Source organism: Melospiza melodia, chromosome Z (genome assembly GCF_035770615.1).
Source record: "Melospiza melodia melodia isolate bMelMel2 chromosome Z, bMelMel2.pri, whole genome shotgun sequence".
NCBI lineage: Eukaryota > Metazoa > Chordata > Aves > Passeriformes > Passerellidae > Melospiza > Melospiza melodia.
Window position 1 is genome coordinate 13,741,021 of NC_086226.1, and position 16,356 is coordinate 13,757,376.

Below are 16,356 nucleotides of genomic sequence, written 5' to 3' on the forward strand. Positions count from 1 at the left end.
GAAGGTATTGACAGGGCACACACAGGTGCTTCTGTATTCTCACAGCTGCACAGGGGTCTGGCTGCCCTTGGGACACTGAGCTGGCAGCTCTCACATGAACTGAAAAGCCATGGCGTGCCCACACGACCCCCTCCATCCCTGGAGCCAGGTCGGGAGGCTGGATAACGAGTGCTGAGTGATGATAAGCAGAGCTGAGTGATGGAGATCTGGTGCTGACGTTCTGGGCCTGAACTGCCCCTTCCTATCGCGGGCCTGGGGTTAATGTACAAATCACAAACAGGCTGGGCTTCTGTGGAATGTGCCTTGAGCTGATGTATTTTCCTGCATCTCTCTCATTACATGGTTATGACAATGGGAAGATGCCATCAGATGACATCCCAGGCAGCAGACAAAGAACTTAATATTGCAACTTAGTTTATAAGTTTTTTACCAATCACACAAAGCAAAAGCATATTGACAGTAGTTCTATATAACCCCTTCAAGGAAATGTACCTTTGGTTGAAACACTGTCTGCTTATTTCAAATACAATACTTACTTGTAAGCCTTAAAACACAATGCAGAGAGCTCTATTATTAAGCTTCAAGCTTCCTAGTATCTTGCTAGATAAACTTTTTTGTAAACTAGGAAGTTATTCTAGGCAAGCGTTAATACACAGAGTATTGTTCTGTATTTCCTTGCTTTTCTACTTTTTACAAAATTTTCCTGCTGACCTATCTCATGGCTACTGCTGAGGTCTAACCACAGTTCTGCTGTTTCTGATGCCTGCCTTTTGCAGCTTTTCCAAAACCCTCTGATTTTGTGGATTCCCACAATTCTCCTTCTTGGTTCACTTTAAAAGAAACTTTTATAATCTTGTAGTTTTTTACTTGTGTTTCATAGTTTTACTATAATATTTCTGTCCATTAATTACTTAAAGCATCTTCTTGCTTGCACTAAGCATTGCTATATCATAACACAGCAATTTAATGTTGTAAAAGTCTAGTCAGTTTAAAAGGCATAAATTATACTTGATTATAATAACAAGTTATTGTTTGAAAAAATCTCACTGGCTTTAAGGTTTTAATTTAAAAATTTCTTCTATGTCGATTGTTTAATTTACTGTTGTCCTGGTTTAGGACAAATTAGGGGAAATCTCCAAAAGGGAGCCCCCCAAACAAAACAAACCTCCAGCCACCCCTCCCCCAACATCGGGTTCGGGAAGGAATTTCTCGGAGGAGCAAAGTGGAAAACAAAACCTATTTATTTACAAGTAACAAAAGAACACTCCCCAACACAAGAAAAGGAAAGAAACAGACTGTGTGGTGAGGACGCCAGGCTTCTCTTGCAAGCTCCAGGTGTCCTGGACGTCTCAGGTCAGGTCCGGAGCCGGTCCAGTATCTTCAGGGGAGGGTAAGAAAGAGGGAACAAAAGAAAAGAAAAAAAAAAAACAGCGCAAAAAGCAGAAAGCAAGCAAGCAAAGTGGCTAGCCAAGCCAAGCAGCAAAAAGCCAAAAGCAAAAAGGCCTGGTCAAACACTCCCCCCCTCTCTTCCCTGCCCCGCTGCAGCAAGACGGCCGGGGTGGGGGAAGAGAGAAAAGGCACAGCTGCCAGACACAACACACGATATTGGGATAAAGGCTGTCAACCCACGACAACTATCTTTGAGATTTCGAGAACTCTCTGTGAATCTATTTCTTTTTTTTTCTCGTATGATAAAAAGTTCTTTGATACCTTTGTCTATCACTTGTCGCACACACTGAAGTATCCAAGGTATTACTACTAATATAACTTAATACATAGACTTCTATTGCAAAGTTCCTTCAGCTAAGGTGCAAATACACAGACTATTGTTCTATTTGTCCTTGATTTTCTAATTTTAAATATTTTCTCTGCTGACCTATCTCATGGCTGCTGCTTAGCTCTAATCACAGTTCTGCTGTCTCTGAGGCCAGCATTTTGCAGCTTTCCGTAACCCTCTGAATTTTGTAGATTCCCACACATTCCCACCTCTTTGCTCCTTAGGAACCTCTGCACCCTAAAGCAGCTGCAGCCCCTCACTCCTGCCCTGGTGTGTCTGCCCCAGTGCCCACAGCGTGGTGGCCTCCTGGCTCAGCCAGCCCTAGTCCTGGCCCCGCTGCTGCCAGCCAGGGCTGTGTGCTGGCCCCTGCCTGCCTACCTGCTCCCTGCCCAGCTGTTGGAGCACTCTGGGCATTCTGGGCTTGCAGGGCCAGGAGAAAGAGGAGCAGGAGGCAGTGCCTCAGGGCCATGATCCCCCCTGCTTGCAACATTCTGCTGCTGCAGCTGCTGCCACTGCTGCTGCCACTGCTGCTGCTGCAGTGTTGCCGCGAGTGAGCACTGCACAACACAGTGGAGCTTTGGAAGCTCACATCAAACAGAGCTCTGTGACCTCATGACATAGTGGTGTCTCCGAACTCCCCAATGTATGCCCACGTTGCCTGTTAATTCCTGGACCTCCCCTCTATTGAATTTCCTTATTCTGCACAGGAATGGCAGGAGCAAAACAAAGAAGGGTCAATGTATTCAGGGAGGCAGCACTGTCCAGGGGAATGCATTGGCACTCATGTCTTATTCCTCAGAAATCTCCTATGAGAAGCCCTCTATGAAGGCTTCTGTAAAACACCCAGATGCAAATGTCTTTCTTCTGCTACAGTTTCACCTTTGATCACAGCAGCACTGCTTACGTCGTCCAATGTCAATGCAAATATGGGTGTGCAGTGCCCATGCTTCTCCCAAGTGAGCCTGGTTGATTCCCTTGCCACTTGCAATCCCACTTCAAGCTCACTAAACGAGCCAATCCACTAAATCCTGAGCCAAGATCCTTTTTCCCTTTGATGCAGATGTAGCCCACGTGCCAGCATCAGGCCTGGTGTCCTGTAGAGTGACCCACAGTCAAAGCCCCACACTCCTGCTGAGAACACCAGGGTGCCAGGGGTGCACCTCTAGAACCTTCCTGTGTCTGGGTCAATGCAAGTGGCACAAGTAAATACCACACGTGCCCCAGATCCCTCAAGCCCTCCTCCAGAGGCCCTGAGCTCCCTCCTGCTTGTCCTCGGACACCATGAGGTACTGCCATGGGACACACACAAATGTTCCGGCTGCTGCAGATTACAGCTAACACTGGTGGCCGTTTAGCCAAACAGCTCTTGTGGGAGGGAAATATTCAGGACTTCTCTGTGCCAGGCACGTGTATCTCAGAATCTCTTGGAAAGCCTCAAAACAGTGTCTTTAGTATAACTGCCCCTGAAGCACCAGTTAAGGTCCAGGTGTTTAGATGTGGCAGAATTTTGTTCAGACATGGTTTATAGAAGGGCCATGATCATATACAGCTGGTTAAGAAGTAAAAGGCAGCTGTAAGCGGCAAGTTCTCAGGCTTTTCCCTTAACAAAAATAAACACCATGTCCTTGAGTAAGTGTTGGAAAGGCATGGTGGAAAACATGGAGGCCTTGAGAATGGTAAATAACAAGTCAACAACAGGATGAGGAAAACAAGTATTAGCCTCAACAAGAAAACCACAGGTATTGGCAACAAAGGAGGTATGTAATCTGTAACCAGTGATGAGGTTTTTGTAATATGTATAAGCTTAATAAATACTACTATAAAAGTGTGTCAGCTGGATCAATAAATCAGAGTTCGATGCTGATCAATTAGGATGTGGTCGTCTCCCTTTGCTTCCTCATTTAGAGCTGCAAGCACAGAGGCACTGCCAGATTTCCACCCCTGGGGTGTCTCTCCAAGGCTCATAAGCAGTCTCCAGCTGACAAGCTGCAGCAACTCGGCCAATGCCGTGCTCTGGAATCAAGCACACATCGCTGCTCACCTTGAAGGCTGCAGCACATAATGAGCAGAGGGCCGTAGCAGGCTGCAGGGTGTCTTGGTCACATCTCCTAGTCAGAAGCCAGGCAGGCTGTTTTATAAACAAAAAATCTGACATTTTTTTTTGTGAGAAAAAGGTTACCACTCTGGCTGCTGGCTTGCTGCTTGTGTGTTATGGTAATTATGGGTCGTTGTCATTAATATTTGTTTTTGTATCAGTAAAAGCCTAGGTAGTGCCGAGTTAATGGGTCTTCTCTGGAAAACTGAAGGGCGGGGACTTCCCCAAACAGTGAGGAGAAGAGACTTAGGAGGGGGGAGACATGCAAAATAACTCAAGGACCAGCATGCCATGAGAAGCTACTGCTCCAAACGTACAGAGAAAACACCAAAACAATGAGCCAATGTAGAGTTGAGAAGTAAGAGTGATGCCTGGACGTGAGGAGCAGAGAGCTGGACCTGTAGAGATGCTGGAAACCTTTGTAGCCGCTCACCCTGAGCAAGAGAGCTGTCCTGAAACCGGAAGCGGACAGGGTGAAGCTGCAAACAACATCTAAGGGGTCACCATGCCCTAAAGGCTCCCACAAGGACTGGAACCCCAGCTCTGCCCCTAGTGGACAAAGCTGCGCATATCCTCCTCCTCCTCCTTGTCCTCGTCGCCCTGGGAGAAATGACAGGAGACTGCAGACCTGTCGAGCTGCCCAATCCTGAGCTGATCACTTTTAATAAAGGCACTAAAAGGAGAAAAAGTTTCCTGCCCTGTTTATTTCAGCTGGGGTGCTCTTCCGGGATAGTCACGCCGCAAGAGGACACCTGGCCTGGCCATCTTGGACCTCCAGGACAGCTGGCTATCAGGACCAGAGGGATCGGCTCAGGACCAGCGACGCTGAGGAGCACCGGAGCACCGGACTGGTGAGAAATCTGGTGGCGAGAGTGGGAGACTAGCAAGTGTGTGTTTGAGTGAGACAAGGCCGTCAGCTGGACCGTCGACCTGAGTGTTGTCCCCTCAGTACAGTGTTTCTGGACTTCCATGAGGAAGCCAGCCGAGAACAGGGGAAAGTGCGTGGAATTAGTGTGAGTCGTCTCCTAAGGGGGAAAGAGGGCCCCCCCTCAAGGCGTGCAGGGGGAATAGTTTTATGAGTAGCACGCAGCCCCAAAAGTCCTGACAGAGGGAAGTCAGGCAGATTGTAAGTCCCAAGAAGAATTCGGGCAAGCTCACAAGCCCTGCAGCAAAGTCCTGACAAAGGGGTCAGGCACAAATCCCAGTGAAGGAGGCTGTGGTTTGTTTTTAAGTCCTGATACGGTAAAGCCTAAAAATTGGCAGGTTAGTCAAACTAAAAATCAGGCAGTTGTTTTTCCTGACAGAGGGGAGTCAGGCACAAACCAGCTTCTTATGCCGAGGTTTCATGTGTTCAAGTCCTGATAGATGTAAGACCTGATGTTAAGAAAGTCAGGCAATCAAGAGATCAGGCAGTTGTTTCAGTAGAAAGTCCTGAGCATCAGGCAGAAATCTGAAGTTCGGTGGAGGAGGCTGAAGCTCCTCAAACAAGGTTTTTTTTGAAATTCCCAGTCAGTAGAGGCACCTTTGGGACTTATTTTACTATTGAGACCTGAAAATTGGAGGGTGTAATAGTAAAAAGACCGGCAAGAGACTGATGAATATACCTCCCAATAGTCCCTTAGGAGAACTGTTAGAGAAATGGGATTCCATAGAGGCCACGGAGGGATTAGATAAAGTGAAGATGATCCACTACTGTGTAGAAGTCTGGCCGGAATTAGAGGTGCAAGGAGGATGGCCTTGGTGTGGGACAAAGGACACGTGGATGTGCCAACAACTAAATCATTATCTGACAGCTCGAGGAGATTCCGATCCTGAGCAATTATTGTATGTAGCTTGCTGGTTAAAGAGTGTTGTTGGGGATGAAGGGGTGTGAATTTGTAAGGTACAGAAGAAGAAAGAGGGGAATGAAGGAGGGGATGATAGGACTAGTAAAAGATGGGACCCCCTGGATTATTTGCCTCCTTCTGCCCCTCTACCTTATAATCCTCTTCTTCAAGCACCTCAAACGGCAGGTTCTTCCCCCAGCTGCCATCTCATTACCACTTGCTCAAATTCCTCCTACCTCTTCAGCGTCCCCTATGATAAACCCAGTATCTCCCCCAGTAACCACTCCCTCACCACCCCCTTCAGCTCTTCCGGTCCCGTAGGCACCACCACAAGTGCCTACTCCACCTGCTGCATTCTCCACCCCTTCTCCAGCTCCACTTAATATCCACTCGGGCTCTTCTCCCCCTCCTATTGCTGTCCCTTTACCTCCTCCTAGTTGGGACACAAATGCCTCCTTGCCCAGCAAACAGCTATCACCAAATACACCTGCTGATGGGCAGAAAGTTCAGGGTAACCCAGATACCCCTCAAACTAGTAGTTTGGCATCTGAAGATGGGCTGTACTGTAGTACCAGATCCAAGACCTCCAAGGCAGAGAGACTCTTTCCCCTGTGAGAAGTTCCTATGGGAGGAGTGGCGGGAGGTGTTGGCTTTGTGAATGCTCCCCTAACTGCTTCTGAGGTGAGAGGATTCAAGAAAGAGTTGGGGCATTTAGTTGAGGACCCAGTGGGCATAGCCAACCAAGTGGATCAATTCTTAGATCCAAATATCTACAGCTGGGAGGAGATGAATTCCATCCTGAGTATATTATTTTCCCCAGCAGAGGTCCAGATGATTAGGGCGGCTGGCATAAGAATTTGGGAGAAAGAGAACCATCCAGGACCCCAAGTACCATGAGGTGAACAGAAATTGCCACTAATGGATCCCAGCTGGAACCCTAATCAGGAGGAGGGGAGGAAGGCCATGATGGAATGTAGGTCTTTAATAATACGGGGGATCAAAGAGTCAGTTCCCAAAGGAATGGATACCAAATTGGCATTTGAGGGCACACAAGAGAAGGATGAAGCTCCTGCTGCCTGGCTTAATTGCCAAAAGCGGAACTTCCAGTTGTATTCTAGAATAGACCCAGACACCCCAGAAGGTCAAATGCTACTAAAAGTCCAATTTGTTGCCAAATCTTAGCCTGATATACAGAGAAAACGAAAAGATTGAAGATTGGCAAGAAAAGGACATTAATGAGGTATTAAGAGAGGCATTGAAGGGGCATGTAAGGAGGGATGAAGGAAAAGCAAAGGCCAAGGCTAGGATCATGGTTGCTGTAGCTAGAGAAGGTGTGGGGCGGGCAGGTCCACCACCAGGAGGAGGCAAGGATAGGCCTCTTGTACTGTCAGGTACAAGAGGGATGGAGAGACCTCAATTCCCTTTGACAGAACAACATTGCTATTACTGTGGAGAGGTAGGACACGTCAGGAGGTTTTGTAGAAAGCTCAGTCTTGATGAGGCAATAGCCAAGGAACAAGATAATTTAGGAAGGATCCTTAGGGGTGACAATTAGGGGTGTCAAGGGCTTTTTACTATAGGGGACCCAATGCAGCATCTAGAAGAGCCCTTGGTAAACTCTGAGGTGGGACCCCTAAATGAAGAATTAGAATTTTTGAGTAGATACAGGAGCAGGTAAGTCCTGTCTTAACAAAGTACTAAAAAGTATAGTATAGTGAAAAAACATCTGAAGTTAGACAAAAACAGCTAGGTAGAAAGGATATCCAATAGCACCAAAACTGGCCAGTAAAACTAAACTTGTAATAAGTAATGTGAAAACAAAAGGTACCTTATTGTTGTCTTGTTGTGTGTGTGAGACTGAGTCACAAAGTCAGCCTCGACTTCCCGGTCAGGTGGGAAGGGGGGCAGTGGAAGTGTGTGTGTGACCTGCAAACCAGACTAATGTTCCCCAGATGGGTGAGGGGCCATAGCTGTAAGAGCGTGAGTGACATGCAGACAGCCTCACAGGTGAATGTGCACCAGAGGCAACCAGAGCCAGGGCCCCTCCAAGAGGCCCAGAGATACTGAGACCTGTGGGCCAACCCCAAGGTGAGGGGAGCCACAGGGACCCGTGATTTTCTAGCAATAATGATCCAGTTTGTGTCTTGAGGGTATAAAGGCGTGTGTGAAAATGAGAAATAAAAGAGAGTAAATGTAAACGAATTCGAATAGAGGTAATGTAGATTGTGCATTATAAGTTTTACCACATCTCCTTAGAGGGAAGTGTGTAGAAGAATAGTGTGAGAAAAACAAAATTAAGTGTAAGGGGTTGAAAGAAAAGTAGTATTTAAGCTGTAAGTGAAAGTAAGAAACAGAAGCAAGAGATAAATAGATAAGATCTTGAAAATAGAACAGAAAACCAGTAAGTTAAATACACAGAAAAACAGGAGAATAAAAGCACTTTGGGAGTTAAGTTAGCTAACAGAAATACAACTCCTTGCAAAATACAGAGTATGCAGAAGTTGATGAGAGAAACAAGCAAGCTATGGAAAAAGAAAAATTAACCAATAACATTAAACAAAGAAACTGAGTTTTGATAGAATCATAAAATAGCAGACCATTAATTCCTATATTTGAAAGCCCATTTCAGGTACTCTTCATTACTAATTTGACTGTGCAGACCAAAAGAAAAAGGTTGGACCCACATCACTCTCACCCCCTGGCATTGAATCAGGATTCAACATCAGTTTTTTCCCTCAGGCATTCTGGCATTAGACTGGACTCCACCCCATTCTCCCTCTGGCATTGGGCCAGACTCCACCCCATTCTCCCTCTGGCACTCGACCAGGCTCCACTCCATTTTCCTTCTCGCATTGGGCCAGAGTCCCAGTTTTTCCCTCTGGCATTGGGCCAGAGTCCACACCACTCTCACCTCCGGGCACTGGATAAGGATTCAACCACATCACAAGTTAATTCACCTGAGTATACTGTGATTTAAAGTTGACTCTCAGAAGGAAGAGTCAAAAAGACTGAGCTGTATGGGAAAATAATTGCTATCAGAGCTCTAACATTGCTTAAAATGCTTCAAGACAGTTCTGTGTAAAATATGTTGGTAAAAAGTTTAAGACTGTAAATAAGTAGTTCTGGTTAAGTTCCCCAATTTAGTTCTAATGACTCCAGGTTAATCCTCTACAGAGCACTCCCTTTGGGGGAAACCAAAATTGGTAGGGAACAGACCAAGAGAGGTTTAACCAGAGAAGCAGGTAGAAGGGACTCTAAAGAGCTTGGAAGCTTCTTCTCAGTAAAATTTCCCAAGAGGCAAGGCCGAGTGGGCAGGCTGTGCAAGATGACCCATACCGGACTCTTGGGAAGGGTAGTAATGATGGCTCTAATTCCTGGTGGTGCTCTGGGGAGCCCAGGAGAGCCGTGCAGTGAGTGCTACCAACCCCTCTATGACATGGAAGAAGTGAGCTCCTGGTCTAGAGTTCAAATCAGTTCTAACCCAAATGGTGTTAACCTCTCCCAATTGGTTCTTTATCAGAAAAATAAGAGAAGGCATTGGATAGCACACAATATTGCCACTTTAAGGCAGCCACTCCTGGGAGAGTGCCCTATAGGAGAAGCCTGGTTGTGCTTTGAATGCAATGCTGCTGAAACAAGCTCAGTAGATCTAGTAAAAAGAAAAGAAATGGTAAAAACAGTAAGAAAGATGGTTTGTAACAAGTATTTAGCAGTAGAGTATTCAGGTACCCAGTGGATCCCAAGAGATCCAAGCAAATTAGAGTCTGTTGAGAAAAGAGAAAGAGACAAGTGTACCCACTATGAAGTATATGAATGTTATGAGTATACTGAAAAAGGGATAAACCCCTCTTGGAAAATGAAAGAACTGTGTAAATATAAGGAATGCCCAATAGAAACTGATAACACATTTCGGGAGAGCTCTAAGCACCTGGTTTTGATCTCTAGTACTACAGCATACACTAAATTTTCAGGAGACTGGTCTGGCAGCTACACAGGTAGGATAATAAAACCAGCTTTCTTCTCATTACCCAAAGAAACTGGATCAAGTTTAGGAGTTCCCATATGCAATGATTTAGGAGAAAGCAAACAGAAGAAGCAAAGTGCAATAGAAATTGAAAAAATCCAAAATTGTAAAAGCCAAGTTCTGACTCCAATATCTATGTTAAACAGAATCATCAGGCTCCAAGGAGTATTAAAAATAAAGAATGCAATTATCAGAAACATTTCAAACAAAATTTAAAAAAATAGCATGTGTAAATAACCAAGAACAAACTCCTGCACTTGATTCCAGTTGGTGGGATAACCTATGGATTTTCAATAAGAGTGTATGGGAAAAGGTTTTTCTTACTGTGTGTATACTTGGAGGATTGCTCTTTTCACTATGCTTGTTTCCCTGTTTCATTAAAGTAGTATTGGCCGTGCAGACCAACCTAAAGAAATCAAGGAAGGCAACGAAGTTAAGTAACGATGATTACCAGAGTGCTCAAGAAATTTATAATCAATACAAAAAAATAAATATGAAGCTCATGAGTAAAAAAATTCTAAGTTGATGCAAGCTTAAATTTAAGCTCGATCAAAGAAAAAGAGGGGGAACTGTTATAAACAAAAATCTGCCAATATTTTTGTGATAAAAAGGTTACCACTCTGGCTGCTGGGTTGCTGCTGGGGTGCTGCTTGTGTGTTATGGTGATTACGGGTCATTATCGTTAATAGTTGTTTTTGTATCAGTAAAAGCCTAGGTAGTGCCGAGTTAATGGCTCTTCTCTGGAAAACTGAAGGGCGGGGACCTCCCCAAACAGTGAGGAGAAGAGACTTAGGAGGGGGGAGACATGCAAAATAACTCAAGGACCAGCATGCCATGAGAAGCTACTGCTCCAAACGTACAGAGAAAACACCAAAACAATGAGCCAATGTAGAGTTGAGAAGTAAGAGTGATGCCTGGACGTGAGGAGCAGAGAGCTGGACCTGTAGAGATGCTGGAAACCTTTGTAGCCGCTCACCCTGAGCAAGAGAGCTGTCCTGAAACCGGAAGCGGACAGGGTGAAGCTGCGAACAACATCTAGGGGGTCACCATGCCCTAAAGGCTCCCACAAGGACTTTAACCCCAGCCCTGCCACTAGTGGACAAAGCTGCACATATCCTCCTCCTTGCCCTCGTCACTGTGGGAGAAATGACAGGAGACTGCAGACCTGTCGAGCTGCCCAATTCTGAGCTGATCACTTTTAATAAAGGCACTAAAAGGAGAAAAAGTTTCCTGCCCTATTTATTTTAGGCTGCCCAGCTGCCTCGGCGTTGGGTCTGAGTGCCACCCCGGGCCCTCCATTGCTGCCCGAGGGGAGGCACCGATGAACACTGCGGTTCTTTGTTCCTAACTGGTCATTCACCCGGGCTCTCCCTTAGCGCACTCCGCGGCATTGTGCTGCTCGGCGGCTCGTCAGCAGCTGTGGGAGCAGTGTCCCCAGAGCAGCTGTGGTGCTGCTGAAGCCGCCTGCCGCGTGTGGCACGGCAGGGAGGCAGCGCTGCCCGCAGCCCGCGGCCTCCTTGCCCCCCGCTGCCGCCATTTCGCAGAGGGGCCGTGAGGGGCGGGCACGGGGCTGTGGGGCTGTGCCGGCCCCGCTTCCCGGGCCGCAGCTCCAGCTGCTCCCGCTGGCTCGGAGCGGCCCCGCTCCGGCCCGAGGCCCGAGGCGCCTGTCCCGGGCCCGAGTGGCCGCTGTCGTGCCGCTGCAGGAGAGCTCCCCGGCAGCCGTGTCCCGGCTGCAGAGAACGGCTGCCGGGCCAGTTCGCCTGGGAGCCTGAGCCGAGCGTGGCACACGGAGCGGAGCCGAGAAATAGAGACAGAACGGACAGGGACAGGAAAGAGAACGGAGAGACAACGAGAGTGAAGGAGGGGCAGGGAACGGGAGCAGAGCTGCGGGAAGGGGCAGCGGGGAAAGAGGAAGAGCCGCAGAATGAGCAGCAGGGAGCAGGAGAGAGCGAAGTCTGGGCTGGATGGAGACTCTTGAAGACGCTTTGGAGGGACAGCAAGATAGGGAGTAGGAGAGAACAGGGATATAGCGATCAGCCACGGGACGGGCAACTCGAAAGATCAACCCACAAGGAGAAACCCAGGGGCATTCTTTTTGTTGCAGCCCGTTGAATCCAGAGGTGTTTTTCAGCTGCAGTGGCATGTCAGCTCCCTCGAAGCAGCTGAGGCATTTCAGAAATAGCACTGCAGGGCATGACCATGCATATATACATCCCACAGCTCTCTGTTCACATGTGCATCTGCAGGAGTGCAAGTGTGCATGTCCATATGAGAAGAGTTTGTGAGGCTTGATTCAAGGGCTGAGGCACAGCTCTCTTCTGAAAAGAGCCTTGGGCAGCCCTCTCAGGAGGTGGGTATCTCAGAGGCTGCTGAGAGGCCCATGAGAGACAGCCCAGAGGTGGAGCTGGAGCTGCTGTGGAGAGGAGAGGGACAAGGGTGAGGAGCTCTGTGGTTCCTTGTCACCACTCCAAAGGGAATAGCAGTGTCTTGCGACAGTCTTTAACGCCTGAGGCAGAAGTAGAAGAAACCCTCCAAAAGCCCACAGGGTGCAGAGATGCCTTCAAGCATCTCTCTGGCAATTGCTGCTGGCAATATCCTCCCCACACACTGCAGGCAACAGTCAGCCTCAAAGAGCTGTGCTGCGTTTCTTGGACAGCAGCTTTGCTGCACTCTCACCTCCAGCTTTGGCTGTAGATGGCCGAGCTGGAGCAGCCATGGGGAAAGGCCTGCAGGCCCACAGCGAATCTGAGTCGTTAGCCCAGGACAGCAGTTCCCTGGCATGTTGGTTTCTCGCAGTTCCTCACTTTCTGCATCTGAAGACGGGCACTCGGTCAATTCCTTCCTTCTGGAAAGCCTCCTTCTTTACAATCCTACATTCCAGTCTTAATCTCCCTGAACCAAAAGTTAAGTCCCAAAACAGCAGTTAAGGAGCCACACACAGTCTTGCAACTGCTGCACTCGCTCAAGCAAAACACAACAGCACGCTTCCCGTTTTTCATTCCACGTGCAGCATTTTTCCCATAGCGAGTGGGAAAAGACTGTCATTTTTATATTTGTTGTCTCCGTTTTCAAAATAATTTTTAGTAATGTTCCTGTGACTAATGTCCCATTCCTTCCCCTCTGTATCTCATAGCAAAACCCCACAGCACACTTCCTGTATTTTATTCCACCTTTGACTTTCTTCCCACTCTGAGTGGGAAAAAACAGTCATTTTTATTATTGTCTCTATTATCAAATTAATTTTTAGCAATGTTGCTGTGACCAGTATCACATTCCTTCCCCTCTGTATCTCAAACAGCCTGGCTCCAGCTTTCTGCTTTTTGATCCTCTTTGTGCTCATTGGGGAGGGACTGCCACATCCCCCATGACCTATGTCACCGTCTCAGGTCTCCTTGATGTGCTTAGCACTGGACATCCCTCCTTCCCAGAGCATCCTTCCCTCTGTGCCCAGGCCTTCCTGATTCAGGGCAGTATCCCAAATAAGCTCCTAGAGAAGGTTTTGCATGTCCCTCCTCACCTGTAAGTCCTTATTCTGATGCAGTAAAGCCTTGTTAATGGGCGCTGCTGGGAAAGCAGGCTGAGGCTGGCACAAACAGGTCCTGCACTGCAGTGCAATTTTCTCAGAGCTCCTGTCACAGCCTCAGCTCTGCTCCCTATTCTAACATTCTAACCCTGGGCACACGGCAGATGACAGATATCAGCACAACCAAATGAAACAGAAGAAGCCTTCTGTGTGGGGTTGCAACTGCTGTTCCTTAACAGAGAAGCTGAAGAGTCCCAGGACAGAGAAAAAGCCCTGAGCAGGGGAGGGCCCAGGGTACAAAACTGACTAGGAGTAGGTGGGGTAGAGCAACTGGGGAACCCATGAGTAAAGGGATAAGGGGAGGTACAGAGGTGGAGTGAATGGATAACAACCAATGGGCAAGTGGAGGAGGCCTACACGAAACAATAAGGAAGTAGGGAACAGTGAACATTTTGGAACTGGGGAAGGGACTATGAGTGATGTCACAACAGCAATTAGCACAGAGAACAAAGAACTGTGGGAAAAGACTTTGAGTTGTCACTCTAACTTAAAGTGTTGGATCATCCCAGGGTATCTCTGTCACTCCTTCCTCCACGTGAGATACTACATACCCCAACAGAAACAACTGCAACAGGCAAGAACTTACTGCTCTGTAAATCTATTTATTTATATATTACCACTGAAATAGGTACCATTTTCTAGTAACAAAAAATATTCCAGTTGGTACTGGTAACATTTACATCAGGATGGTGTGGGCTGAGGTGATTCCAAAGAAATCCAGTTGTCCTGTGAAGAGGCACTCTCAGCCATGGGAGCGATGGATTGAGGTGAGGGACCTTCCCCTAGGTGCTTGTACAGCTGGCGGAGCTCTGCTGCAAAGGTTAGAGAAGAGTCCTCACAGATATTGATTAAGAGCACAGTTAAAGAAAGAATTGCAGTGTAGCAGTTTCTATGGAGCACTGCTATGGGCTCCCTTGGCACTCCAGCATGGTTTCAATAGCTTACTACCCAGAGAAGAAAAAAGTAACTCAGTGGAAAGCCAGCTCACTTGCATCTGCCCCGGCAACGTGACATGACTACGGCAATCTGCATGCCCAGCAGCAGTCCGACCAAGGCTAAAGCAATCCCTATATATATATAGTTCTTGCTCAGCTCACAGATTCCAGCAGTCTCAGCTTTTTGCCTGACAGATGACCCTGGCAGGAGAAAAGACAATGTGAGAGACAATGTTTGTACTCAACACTAGGGATAATCCCACAAGATGCTTCAGATGTCCGAGGATTATTGTCTTCAGAGATCTCTTCCTCTGGCTCTGGTGTCTCTGCATCAGGGACCAAGAGGGATCCCATAAACATCTCATGGGGAAGAGCCCAGTGTGTGCCAGGGAGCAGCACTGCCCTTCTTCTCCTCTGGGCTACAGGCCAGGGCTGTGTGCTGGGCAGCTGCAATTCATCCATGAAGAGCACTGCAGGGATACAGCAGAAATGCTCCTATTTCCTTAAGCGAGTATCTCCCAAGCACTCAATTGCTGAATGTCCCTGAGGCTGACCAGGTATACTAGTGTCTTGTATTGTCTCTAGTTCTTCATCTGAGCTTGGCATGCTGTCATTTTCTTCCACAGGAAAGGTCTCTGGCACAGTCATAGAATCTGTCTCTACAAAAACATTGGGAACTTTAACCAGAAGCCACTGCCCCTTACGACAAGAATGGTACAGTGGCCTCTGGGCATTCTGGCCAGTGGCAGTGAGGAGCCCACTGGCCCAAAAGACAAGAGGAAACAACAGCGGGATTTTCTGCAATGCAACAAGTAATGCAGACCCAAACCACCCAAGACTTAATCAACCAAATGACCCACAGAAAGAATGCTTTCTCTTTCATACTTATACTTGAGGTCCAGCTTCAACCCATCCCTGAGCCTGAGGTAGGGCAGGGGCAGCCAAGACTGCGTGGGATACCATTTCTGCCTCTGTGCTGTGCTGAGTGTTAGGTGAAAACAAATTCAGCAGAGGCCTTTTGCCAACATTTGGCTGCAAATGTCTGCACGCAGCAGCTCTGGCCAGTAATGGTACATCTGCAGCAGCAGCTGGAGATGCCCCTGGCAATCATCTGGAAGCACAGCTGTGAGCAGATGCTGTGCTGGACCTTTTCTATGGCTCATTCCAGGAGGTGTGAAATGGGGTGTCCCTGCAGCAAGACTCTGATGGAGCAGTTCTGGTTATTCAGGTTTTAGGACATCCCTAGCGGAATGAAAAGCTTTGCATCCCAGTTCGCAGGGTTAACAGAATGGGATGTACCAACCAGATGGTGCTTCATCCATGGCTGTCAGGAGCTCCTCTCCTCCTGACACAGGAGGGAATCCTTCAGGGAATCCTCCAGGAAATCCTTCAGGAACCGTGTCACAATCCTTCCCTAAGTTAGATTTATAAAACGATGTTATGCCTATGAATGTGTATTTCTCATGAATAACAGGGGAAAAGGAGTGCTCATTCTTGTGAAGGCAGTAGAGACTGACTACTCACACTTGAGGTACCAGTTTGGAATCAGCACGGTGTCTGCCTCCAGCTCAGGGGCTGAAAGAGAACTCTCTGTGTCCACAACTACAACCAAACACACACAAGCAGTTAGCATCACATTTACTCCTCTCATGGTCACACCTCAAGGCCTGGATGTGGAAGGTACTGACAGGACACACACAGGTGGTTCTGTATTCTCACAGCTGCAGAGGGGTCTGGCTGCCCTTGGGACACTGAGCTGGCAGCTCTCACATGAACTGAAAAGCCATGGCGTGCCCACACGACCCCCTCCAGCCCTGGAGCCAGGCCGGGAGGCTGGATTACCAGAGGTGAGCGATGGACAACCAGAGCTGAGTGACGCATAACCGGCTGCCAGTGATGCCATGGAGAACCGGTGCTGAGGTTCTGGGCCTGAACTGCCCCTTCCCACCTCCTTGCTTTTTAGAACCCTCTGCCCATGCTGCACCCTAAAGCAGCTGCAGCCCCTCACTCCTGCCCTGCTGTGTCTGCCCCAGTGCCCACAGCGTGGTGGCCTCCTGGCTCAGCCAGCCCTAGTCCTGGCCCCGCTGCTGCCAGCCAGGGCTGTGTGCTGGCCCCT